Genomic DNA, 12937 nt, shown 5'->3' with positions numbered 1-12937 from the left:
AAGTTTATTTAGCCATTTCATCCTTGAACATTTTAAAACCCTTCCTGGGGACATGATTTTATTTATTTATTAAAATGGGTAGTATAGCCTCCAACAACATCTTATGGAACCCTTAATTTTATAAGACTCAGGTTTTTCTTGTGGCCTAGTCATAAAGAATCTGCCTGCCAATGCAGGAGATGTGGACTCAGTGCCATGTGGGGGAAGATCCCCTGGAGAAGGAAATGGCAACCTGCTCACTGATTCCACAGAGATTTAGGGACATCTTTAACAAGTATTATACTTTCCAAATCCTTAGGGACGGGAGATTCAAATGTGAACACAATCTGTCCATATTTTAAAGGAGTTTAAATAAAGTAAATACAATGCCTGACTACAACAAAATTTGCAACTTGATAAAAATAAAAATGTTAGAGTTGCACCAAGAAAAAAACAGAGAAAGACATAAATTAGCCTGATGGGATCACAAAAATTTTTAAGGAGGACAGAACATTAGTGCAGGATTCAATAAAATAAGTACATTTTTTCCCCAAGTAGAATTATGGGCATAAAATTAGCAAACTATGATAGCAGTAAAGCACAAGATGTTTTTTGGAGAAAACAGTTATCTAGTTATCAGAAACTTCAGTGAGTAGGGGAAGAAAGCCAAGTTGCAGAAAACTTCAAGAAACTTGCCCAGGGACACAAAGCTCGTGTCGGCGTCAGGATTCAAGCCTGGCTGTCTGGGTTCAGAGTCTGTTTCCATAACTACTGCACTATACAACACTGTATGAGCTTTTTACTGTTGCAACAATTTAGCATTAACTTAGGAGCTGATCGGAGAAGGCAATGGCACCCCACTCCAGTACTCTTGCTTGGAAAATCCCATGGACAGAGAAGCCTGTTAGGCTGCAATCCATGGGGTCGATAAGAGTCGGACACGACTGAGCGACTTCACTTTGACTTTTCACTTTCATGCATTGCAGAAGGAAATGGCAACCTACTCCAGTGTTCTTGCCTGGAGAATCCCAAGGATGGGGGAGCCTGGTAGGCTGCCATCTATGGGGTCACACAGAGTCGGACACGACTGAAGTGACTTAGCATAGCATAGCATAGGAGCTAATATAACACAAATTTATTATCAACAGTTATGGAGGTTAGAAATTCAAAATGGCCCCACTGGGCTAAAAATTAAGATTTCCCCAGAGCTGCATTCCTCTTGGAAGCTCTTGGGGATTGTTTGTTTCTCTGCATTACCCAGCTTCTGCAGGTCCCATCACTTCCCTTTCTTGCCTCATGACCCCCTTCCTCATCTTCCAAGCCAGAAGTCTAATTAGCATCTTCCAATCTGTCTCTCAGGCTTCTGACCCTCTCACTTATAAGACCCTTGAGATGACACTGAACACACCCTATTAATCCAGGATAAGCTTCCCACCTCAAGGTGGCTGATTAGCAAACTTAATGCCTTTCTAAACTTGCTTCTCCTTAGCTATAACATAGTCATAGGTTCAGGGGAATAGGGGGTGGACACCTCAGGAGAGGCTTTACCTTACCTACCACAAATAGGATATTATATTTGGTTAGTGCAAAGGAATGGAGTGGAAGCTGAAGATGGAAAGAAAGGTTATGGAGCTCAGTGAATGCTAATGAGTCTAGGGTTCAAAGTCCGTATAGTCAAAGCTATGGTTTTTCCAGTACTCATGTATGGGTTCGAGAATTGGACCATAAAGAAGGGTGAGTGCCGAAGAATTGATGCTTTTGAATTGTGGTGCTAGAGAAGACTCTTGAGAGTCCCTTGGACTGAAAGATCAAACCAGTCCATCCTAAAGGAAATCAGTCCTGGATATTCATTGGAAGGACTGACGCTGAAGCTGAAGCTCCAATACTTTGACCACCTGATGAGAAGAGCTGACTCATTGGAAAAGACCTGATGCTGGGAAAGATTGAGGGCAGGAGGAGAAGTGAGCAGCAGAGGATGAGATGGTTAGATAGCATCACCAATTCAATGGACATAAATTTGAGCAAACTTCAGGAGATAGTGAAGGACAGGGAAGGGAAGCCTGACATGCTACAGTCCGTGAGGTCTCAAAGAGTCTGACAGGACTTAGCGAACAACAGCAAGCGATGAGAGGCTCCTCCATAGCCCCTCCCACATTACTAGAGCTGCATTGTAGGAGTTAAGTCATTCAGGCAGTGGTATGTAGAATTAATTAAAGGACAAGACAATTGGAGTCAGGGGATTCAGCTGAGCTGCTTTGAGAAATTCTCTAATATACCAGGACTGATTCATGATGATGTTGACAATCTTTTCAAAGTTGAAAGCAGTCTGCCTGAGCCATCCACATCCTTAATCAGTGGGTGGAATAAATTTGAGTGGTTCATCGTATCAGGTCCAACTTGAATGAAGATTCTCTTCTGTGGTCTTGTCCAAAATTATAACAAGGATTTTGGAAGCTGGTGTGAAAATACATTTCCAGTCCTCTGGTAACTCTTTTCAACTCAACAGGGTAGAGGATGATATAAATCTTTCATATCTGATTGGAGTGAATTTTAGGCTCTGTCACATCAACTGAAAGTGCTTTGATGGGGTTATATGTAGGCTTTTCTCCCTCCACAAGACAGTTAATTCACCAATATCAAGAGGCAATTGAAGGGGAGAGTGGAGAAAGCAGCATCAACATATATACTATTAGATGTAAGATGGATTAGCTGGTGAGAAGTTGCTACATAGCATGGGGAGCCCAGTCTGCAGCTCTTGATGACCTGGAAGGGTGGGATAGGGGGAGGGGAGGGAGGCTAGAGAGGGGGGCGGATATTTGTATAATCATGGCTGATTTGTATTGTTGTAGGGCAGAAATCAATGTAACAATGTAAACTTTTAAATATATATATATATATATAAATTCAAGATAGAAGAAAAATAAAAATGAAACAAACCAAAGAAAAAGGCAACTGAATTTACTTGAAGCATCTAAGTGCACTTACGAAGGACAGGCAAGACGATGTGAAAAGACTGTGGAGTCCTTTGCAGGTCAGATGAACCTGAAGACAATTCAAGTCACATACAAACTGCTCACAGCTAAGGATTTCACTAGTGCTTCAAGGCTAAACGCTATCCCCCAGCTCCATCAGGACTGCGTAGGGAAAAATAAGACACCCAGGCCAAGAGAACTGAATCCAGGCCAGCGTGGCCTTGGCAAGGCTGATGGTTGGTGAGTGTTGCCAATATGGCATTCATTTCCAAACAAATTGAAGGCTTACAGGATGGGGATAATGCCTGATCACCAGCATGGCCACATGACTTCGCTCTGCTACAAACACAGTAAGATTTTTTAAATTGTTTCATCAGACTATCTTTTTGGCCACATGGACACTGACAGAAAGACAATCTCCTCAATGATGAGCCTCTCAGTACAGTCAGTAAGTCAGCAGAGGAAGCCCTAAAAGGACAAATAAGACCACAAGTATTCATGTATCTGAACAGCAATATTAATATAAAGTTCATTATGACATGCACCAATCTGAATGGTTTTTTCCAAGAAAAATTACTGAATACAGAAGTTAACAAGTAAAGAAAATACATATTTCAAATCTATAATATGTAGCATATCCATGCAAATTAATATATATTCTAAAGGCTTTCATGTCAGAAGTTGGAGAAAAAACAGCTTCTTATTCTGGACCTTATTTCCATGTCTTTAAAATACATCAGCCAATGAGATGTGACAGCTTCTTAGTCGAACTATACCATCATTTCTCTATTTCTCTAGAGAATATTTATTATTACCAGGCTACAAGAAAATCCCTCTAAAGCAATTGTAACTGAATAAAAAAGAAATACTACACCTCCGAGAAAGTATATCAGACCGATTCCTGGTTTATAAGGATGTTACAGATATTTATCTTGTGATTATAATCTAAAATCCTTCAATCATTATCAAATTTACCATGGAGCTACTTCTGCATAACAGCTACCAGGGAGTTAAAAATAGCCCACAACTTTTTAGAGGAAAGGGGCAAGAGTTGATAGCCAGCTACTTTAAGGTACAAAGACCACATTCTATCAAATGTGGCAAATGATCTTTCCAGTGAACAATGCACAGCAGAAGTCTATCTCCTCCATAAAGAAACACAAATCACCTTTATGACCATCTGCTCTTCCAAGTAAACAAGTCCCTGAAATAATTCATTTTCTTCGGATGGGTCGATCAGATTTCACAGGTCTAAACAGACAAGAGAATACTTCTCCTATTTTAAGTATTTCTTCAGATGACTGGTACTGTACAAGGGAGACAGGAAGATAGGAAAGAATAGGAAGAAAGTCCAGTGGCACAGGGAGCTTTGTTTGGTCTAATATTTTACAAAGTACAGCAATTATTTTTTTTATTTTTTTTGCTTTAATAGATCTTGACCAGCAAAGCTATGCCCATAGCATATGGCAATGCTTATGTGCTCAACTACTCTGTGAAATACATCTTACATAATGGCTGTCCCATTAAAATACTTTCACCCTGGCAGAGGGCAGAAGTGAGAGCTCTGTCGTCTACCTTGTTTCTGAAAGAAAGATGGCAAAGACAGAGAAATCCTTAGCATTAGAAGCTGAGAATATTCTCGGAGACCTAAAGAGATTGTACAGACCAATAGAAAAACACTTAGACTCAGCAGCAATTAGGGTACATGCTTACATCAAACAATGTCCTGTTGTTATAAAACTCCTATAGCAGGAAAAATGCCCCATTACATAAGCAAGCAGCCAAGCAGGGTTAAATCTGGATTATTCAGTGGCTAAATATATAACTTGTGGGGGGGACTCCATTCTCTGGCTGCTGCTTCCTTCTCTTTTGAAAAGTTCTCAAGCTATACTCTGAATTGTAGCCATTGTACTATTAATACATGGGCTTCCCTGGTGGCTCAGCAGGTTAAGAACCTGCATGCCAATGCATGAGGTGTGGGTTCAATTCCTGACTTGGAAAGCTCCCCTGAAGAAGGAAACAGTAACCCACTCCAGTATTTCTTGCCTGGGAAATCCCATGGACAGAGGAGCCTGGCCGGCTACAGTCCATGGGGTCCCAAAGAGTGGGACAGGACTTAGCCACTGAACATCTATCAAGTACGTAGAGATAGAAAGTAAGCCTTACTTAAAACCAAAATAGCATCTGTAAGTAATAGTATGGAAAAAAAAAAGAAGCTTTTTTTCTTTTTTTAAGGTGAAGAAATTATAATTAATGGCTAAAATACTGATTTTGAACAAACTGGGGTCGTCACTCTTCATTATAAGCATCTCCTCACTATTACCAATAAGCACTGGTTGCCTTGGCTTTTCCCCCATAAATATTTAAATTACAATTTGGTCAACTGAAAATGAAACCATATAATATATTTTGGACTGCATCTGAGAAGAAAAGATTAGACTTTTCTTTGCAGTATTTTTGGAGAATCCAATTAGGATTCATGAAAAATCATGAAAAATGTTTGAGCCATGTAAAATAGTATATAAAAAGTTACAAAATTTGCCTAACATAGAGGACATTTATGAACTCTGTTAATGGAACCTCCATAAGATAGTACTCAAAATTATTAGGGAAAACAACTACAAAATATCAGACAACGAAAATCTTGTTATTTCAGGCACAGCAGACGGTGTTGTATAATGCTACTCGGCTCGCCACATGATATTCAACAGCTTTTACCATCTGGACAATCTTTTCTTCTCGACAGCATTTCTTTTCAATAGCATTTCCAATATTTCAACGTAAGTCCATTTATTCTTTCTCTGGCCTTTGGAAAAGATACAGAATGGTTGCAAAATTACTCCCATCTTTACAAAAGAGCAACCATGGCTAGTTATGAAACCTTGCCCTTCAATCAAGATAAATAGCACCGGAGTCTTTTGCTTTTTGTGCACAACTCTTCCATCACTGTGGAAACCTGTCTCTAAAACCAAAGTTCTTAACTTTTGAAATTTCAAACACAATCTAAAAAAAAAAAAAAAAACGGGTTGACTGAAGAAGTGTACCTCATCTCATGAAAGGCAAAAATATACATTTGGCTGAAAGGAAATAAGAAGACCTATGTGGAACATAGTACATGCCACATAACAGGAATTCAGTAAATGAGAGTTTGGAATTCAAAGATATGAACTGGAAGGGGCGGGAGGGACAAAGACAGACAAAAGGAGATGAACCTTGGGTGTCCGTGTGCATTTCCGTGAATGAAATATAAAGTTCCTTGCAATGTTCATAGTCACAAAAGGCATTCTTCTTTCTCCCATAAAGATGTTTAAAAGGATAAACATGAATTAGGCATCATTTCAAGTAAGACTTCCATTTGACCTGGCTTTAGAGAAGATTTTTAAAAAAATTAAAAAGGAATTTCTAACAAAGATTCACAGGAGACATAACAGATGTGGGTTTGATCCCTGGGTGGGGAAGATCCCCCGGAGGAGGGCATGGCAGCCCACCCCAGTATTCTTGCCTGGAGAATCTCCATGGACAGAGGAGCCTGGTGGGCTACAGTCCATGGGGTCACGAAGTGTCAGACATGACTGAAGCGACTTAGCATGTGGTGTGCTATGACGTAACCCGGTACAGCTGGCTCCCTGGAATGACTAGAACCCAGAACTGGAAAACCAGCCAGGCTCCAGCAAAATTCTCTGCCTATAATTTTCCACAGAGCAGCTTCCTCTGCTCTCAGAGCTATGCAATGCCACCTGTGGGTGCCAGCATTCACTGAGACAGTGCAGGAATCAGAGTTTAACTTTCTGTCACAGTTCTCAGTTCCAGGGGGAGTGGCACTGACTAGCCCATCTCCATTCAGGCTTCCACACTCGGTCTGTGCAGCAGCTCAGGGGCCCACCGGTCATCACTGCTACAGTTCAGGGGCAGACACTGGGGTTGACCATCAGAGCACATGCGTGACACCTGAGAGGGACACATTATCTCCCCAAAGGGAGAATACAGAGCAGACACGTGCAGTGCTGCCTTATAAATTCCAATTACTTTGAAACATACTTTCAGGGAAGTGTCTTTGAAAGCTCCCATATCTAGGGATCAAGAGCATTTATTCTTGAAATAAAATGAAACAGAGGCATGAGGAATCCTGTTAGGGATTAAGAGCCCTGTTCTTCCACAGCATAGCTTTGTCAGTTAGATCAAACCCAATTTGAGTTCTGCTTTTATTAGTTTATTTACCTGTAGAAGTAGAGCACTGAATTTCTTGCTCTGAAATTCTTTAGGTCTAGAAATAAATGATTCTAGCACTCTATTTCTGGAGAAGGAAATGGCAACCCACTCCAGTGTTCTTGCCTGGAGAATCCCAGGGACAGGGGAGCCCAGTGGGCTACCATCTATGGGGTCGCACAGAGTCGGACACGACTGAAGCGACTTAGCAGCAGCAGCAGCATTCTATTTCATAATGTAATACCAGATCCTGAATCCACAAGATAACTTTTGAAGTGTTAATCACCCCACATCCCAGACAGATCTCAGATTAGAAATATTCAATGATTACAATTTGAGAATTTGAAAAGTTATTAACAACTGCTCTTTGAGAGAATTTCTTCAAGCATTTAATTATACTGCCTCAAAAAAAAATTCTTGTTAAATTTCCAAGTACCAAAATGTCTCATTCTTTTATTAAGCTATAAGGGCAACAGGTGATTGGGACATGCTTTTTATCTATTGTTCAAGGAGGCAATAATGTGTGTGTGTGTGTGTTTTTTTTTTCCATATTTCAGTTGAAGAGCTCAAAGTGAAAGTAAAATTGTTAGTTGCTTAGTCATTTCCTACTCCCTGCAATCCCATGGACTGTAGCCCACCAGGCACCTATGTTCACGGAATTCCCCAGGGAAGAATACTGGAGTGGGTAGCCATTTCCTTCTCCAGGGGATCTTCTCGACCCAGGGATAGAGTCTGGGTTTCCTGCACTGCAGGCAACTTCTTTACCATCTGAGTAACCAGGGAAGCCCATAGAACTCAGGCACTTCACAACTCTTGACTAAAGGTACTAGTATGCTTTCTCTGCAGATGATGAAACACAATGAAGCTAATCAGAGAATCAAAAAAGCCAAGCAATTCTGAGAACCAATTTAATCTGTCTACTCTTAAAAAAAGCAACTATTGGGCAGAGAAATGGGGTGAAGGAGGAGACCCAACCAACAGAGATGCTTTTTCCTTCTTCCACACAGGTTTAAACACTAGTAAGATCTTAAATTCAACTCTATTGACTGAAGAAAATTAAAACGCTATAAAAATTTAATTATTTCCAGAAAGCTACCTTAGAAATGGTTGAGCATCCAAAAACATCGAGGTTTTTCTTTTACACAATTAAATAAACTTTTATAGTGAAGAAATGTATTTGTACATACCCAACAGGTCTTCCCTGTAGCTCAAATGGTAAAGAATCTGTCTGCAATGCGGAAGACCCAGGTTCAATTCCTGGGTCGAGAAGATTCCTTGCAGAAGGGAATGATAAGCCACTCCGGTATTTTTGCCTGGAGAATCCCATGGACAGAGGAGCCTGGCGGGCTAGAGACCATGGGGTCACAAAGAGTCGGACACAACTGAGTGACTAACATTACAACTACTAAGGGATATTCAATGAGTATACCTGTCTTGTAAAATTCAAGTAAGAAAAAAAAATCTTATTCCTTTACTATCCAATTAATTGAGGCCAAAATTTAGATTCATTTTAAAGGGATAAATCATACAGATGATTTCTTAGTTCTATATATCATTTTTAAAATTAGTGTGTATTTAAAACTCATGACTTCCTAGCACTTGATTTTTACTAAAAAGCTTAACAGTGTCACTCGATAAATCCTGGAGTCACAACACATTTTCTTGTTATGTTGGAAAAACCATGTCCCGCAAGCTAATTTGATGAAATTTAACTTCGTGGAGAAACTCTGACCTGGGGTTGACCTTGATTGACAGGAACGGATGTTTTGTCTCATTAATTTATACAGTTCCCAAACAGATATCCCAGAGGGGACATTCAAATGTGTTAATTGGTTAATTTGTACCTGAGTCTCTTGGGTTTCCTGCATTGGCAGGTGGATTCTTTACGACTGTGCCACCTGGAAGCCCATATATGTATGTGCGTGTGTGTGTGTGTGTATGTGTAAAAATCTTACTGCCACTACCGTAGTTAGAAACCTCGCTACTTCCTGGGAGCCTACATCATTACTTACAATACTACACTATTGTAACAGACTTCTCACAGGATGTCTGCATTTTATTTCTTCCTACTCTAATTTATTCTGAGAACACATGCCAGCTGAACCCTCCCATGACCTGAGAGTCAAGCTTCAGTTACTTCTGGTTGCCTACCCTGCTCAGGTCCATCTCTGCAGTTCTATTTCCAGGTCACCCACAACTTGGTCTCCCTATATTTCCATCTCCCTGTAGAACCAGGTAACTGAAAATCTTGTGTGTGAGAGATCAGACTCCTGCCCTAGGAACTATTTAATGCTTGTGCCTGAGTTAGAGCCTTGAGCTTCCCAGCTGTGCGACTGGCATCTGGCAACGTAAGATAAGCTACACCTGCTATATTTAATGTATTGCAACGTTGTAAGAATAGGTATGGCATTTGCAAATCAGGAAGGCTAGTGATGCCACCACATGAACAGAGGTTTTGAGTTTTTATAACCATTGAGAAATCAAATGCAAAAGCCATCCAGGGCAGAAAGAAATGTGTTAGCCACTGCTTATGCTGGGCCGAAAGCCGCAATTACAATCTGTGTCCCACAAAGCCAATGCCACACCCATAGAAGTGTGTTAAACACTCTCCCAAAGGTGTTCTGGAGATAATCAGTTAAAAGAACTAGTTCCTGGCTTGTTCTCAAATTTCAATTTAACCAGGAGCCCTTCTTCAACCAGAAAGAAATTCTTATTAGATGTGCCTACCCAGGGATGGCAGACCCTGCTATGAGGCGTGACAATAAGCCCACGTTATTACCTTCTTGGGTTTCCCTGTTTTTCTGGCTTACATTCCAGCCACCTGTTTGTATCCCACCAGAGTTATGGTGAGATGGTATGAAGAAGCCTCTGTCCTCATGAAACTCGCAACTCAATGAGAGAGGCAGATAAACCAGCAATCGATTAAAACACAATGGGACACACGTTATAACAAATGTTAAGCTCAAATGACCATAGGGACACAGATGAGGGTACAATTCATTCTGTTGTGGATGCGATAGGAAGGTGGGTTGGAAAAAAGTCGAGAGTGAGGAGGTATCATGGAAACTGGCCCTTACAGATTAGGTGGAAATGACATGAGAAGATGCATCAGCATGACCAGAGGCCCTGGAGTATGCTGAGCAGATAATGGAGATGAGGGATTGGGACAATACATGACTTGGTGAAAGGGATGATGCCCAACTTGTGGGCACTGGGAACTATTAACATTAGCAAAACTATTCCAGTATTCTGGGAACTATCAACAAATAGATATGTGTCACACTTTGGAAAAGGCAAACTTAATGACAGTTGTGGAGGACGGGCTAAAGGGGCAGAGGACCAGAGGACATTAGCCAATTCTAGGTATAAAAAGCTGAGTCAGGTGTACATCTCAATGTAACTGGAGACTGGGGCGGGGGGCAAGTGTCAGAGACGTTTCCAACGTCATCAAGAACATCAAAGATCCAAAATTAGAACATAGAAAGTGCTAAGATGAACTCTCACAATCTGCTAATATCCAGAAATATTTCAGAATATGATCATCATTTTGGGATGAAACAGGTAATAGCAGCACATTGTGGACAGAGGAGCCTGGTGGGCTGCTGTCCATAGGGTCACATACAGTCAGACATGACTGAAGTGACTTAGCATGCATGCATGCATTGGAGAAGGAAATGGCAACCCACTCCTGTATCCTTGCCTGGAGAATCCCAGGGATGCGGGAGCCTGGTGGGCTGCCATCTATGGGGTCGCACAGAGTCGGACACGACTGAAGTGACTTAGTAGCAGCATAAAAGACACTAAGCATGTTATATACATTATCTCTGGGTGTTTCCATAATCCCATTACAAATGAAGAAACAAAAGCTAGGAGACATGAAGTGAATTGTCACTAACACCCTATTCTTTCACATTCCAAAGCAAATAGGGAGTAGGGGATGGCATGTTTTGTAGCATTTGCCAGTTTCCATGGTGTAAATATTCCACTGAAGTCACTGATTGCTGAGCTGGGAAGAGATGCGCATAGCTGGTCCTCAGGAGCTAGTGTGAGCTGGCCCCAGTGCACCACTGGATTGATCTCACAAACATACCAGCAGGCATTTATGTAAAGCAGAGGCTGGCAAACTGCAGCCACACACAAATTCAGCCAACATCTGTTTTTGTAAATAAAGCTTTGTTGGAACACAGCCATCCCCAAATGTCTATGTATTGCTTGTGGCTATTTTCACATTGCAATGGCAGAGCTGGATAGTTGCAGTGGAGACTTGATGCCCCCCAAGCCTAAAATATTTGTTGTCTGGCTCATTAGAGAAAATACTTGCCAACTAATGATATAAGTGTAAAACAGGCAAAACCAATTTATACGATGACAAGTCAGAGTAGAGGAGACCTCAAGAGAGATGAAGTGGGGAAAAGTGATCAAAAAAAGCACACAGTACTTCTGGGGTACTAGGAATGTTCTATTTTATCATCAGGGTGCTGGTTCCCTAGTAAGAAGATATCATGCTTACAATTAGAATATGTGCATTTTTATATATGCAAATTATACTTCCATACATAAAAACGTTTTTTAAAAAAGAGCAAGATGTTCTGAGAACAAATTAAAAAATTTTTTTTAAACTTCTTTATTTATATCAGAAGGGAATTAACACATACTTGTCTGTTTCATTTACAACAGATTCTGATGAATTCTATATGTATCCATAATAGCAATAAAGGCATCTATCTATCGGGTGTTATTCTGCCAAAACTTTCAATAGTTTACACTAGTCTTTTCCCATCTCTACTGCCCTGGCAGAGTTTTAATGGTTCTGTCTCCACAGTTAGTGCTTTCAGAGTTTTCATGGTTCTGTCTCCACAGTTAGTGCTTTCAGAATGTGAATTCGTTTGAATAGCACTCACACCAAAAGGCTGTCTATGGGCTCAGTGCACATCCTTGGGGAGTGACTCTTCACTGCTGTGATTATCATGAACTGGACTCAAAAAAAAGCAGGAGGCAGATCAATCATGTCAATGCTAACCCCCTGTTAAGTGGCTGGGCTAAGAGAAAGAGATGCCTGGCTATGGCCGATCATCGGTGGGAACAGCCCAGATGTGTGCACTGGAGCCAGAGGAGCAGCCATGGCCAAGTCTGGGCTCCCACGGGAGATTCTTGAACATGTGCACCTCCTGTGACCAACCCAGAGAACCCACATCTCCCTCTGAGATGAAATGAGAGGAGCCGCAGCTCTCGCTGCCTTGGCTCTTCCTCCTGCCAGGTGCCAGCTTGGCCACTTTCCAGATGGGAGAGGATACTCCTCCAGCGCCAGGCCACAACACCTGTCAGCTGTCAGGGCATTGTGTGCTCTGGCTGCAGCAGCCAGCCAGCCTGTTACCTGATGGTGATCACACACAGAGGCACCGGGTGCTGGTGAAGCCTGCGGGGAGACCATCAAGACAGCAAAAGCGCCTTAGGTTCCCTCTGTCAGCATCTACCACCCGTGACTCTAAGGCCAGCCCCGATCACAAAGAAGTATGTGTTGAAGACGCTGTTGTTTAGTGGCTAAGTTGTGTCTGACTCTTTTACGACCCATGGACTGTAGACTGCCAGGCTTCTCTCCAGGCAAAAATACTGGAGTGGGTTGCCATTTCCTTCTTCCAAGGGATATTCCTGACCCAGGGATCAAACTCATGTCTCCTGCATTGGCAGGTGGATTCTTTACCACTGAAGACGAGAAGAGGCCAAAAACCCTAACAGTGACTTGTTTACATAACCATGATTTTTTCAAAACTTTCTCTACT

The 12937-nt window shown here is 41.5% G+C and overlaps 1 protein-coding gene across 7 annotated transcripts in view; it reads right to left on the bottom strand.

Moving 5' to 3' along the window:
- Positions 1–12937, bottom strand: part of PLXDC2 (plexin domain containing 2) — a 430201-nt gene that overhangs the window by 311425 nt on the left and 105839 nt on the right. For 5 of the 7 annotated variants that reach the window (XM_015473986.3, XM_059892585.1, XM_059892586.1 and 2 more), the window contains one exon: positions 1–12937. This exon is cut by the window's left edge and continues 39709 nt beyond it; it is cut by the window's right edge. The exons of the other annotated variants lie outside the window; for them this stretch is intronic. The gene's annotated coding sequence lies outside the window, so the exon portion shown is untranslated. 7 annotated transcript variants of the gene reach the window in all.

Source organism: Bos taurus, chromosome 13, assembly GCF_002263795.3.
Source record: "Bos taurus isolate L1 Dominette 01449 registration number 42190680 breed Hereford chromosome 13, ARS-UCD2.0, whole genome shotgun sequence".
NCBI lineage: Eukaryota > Metazoa > Chordata > Mammalia > Artiodactyla > Bovidae > Bos > Bos taurus.
The sequence above is the reverse complement of the archived record's forward strand: the minus strand, read 5'-3'. Positions and strand labels throughout refer to the sequence as shown.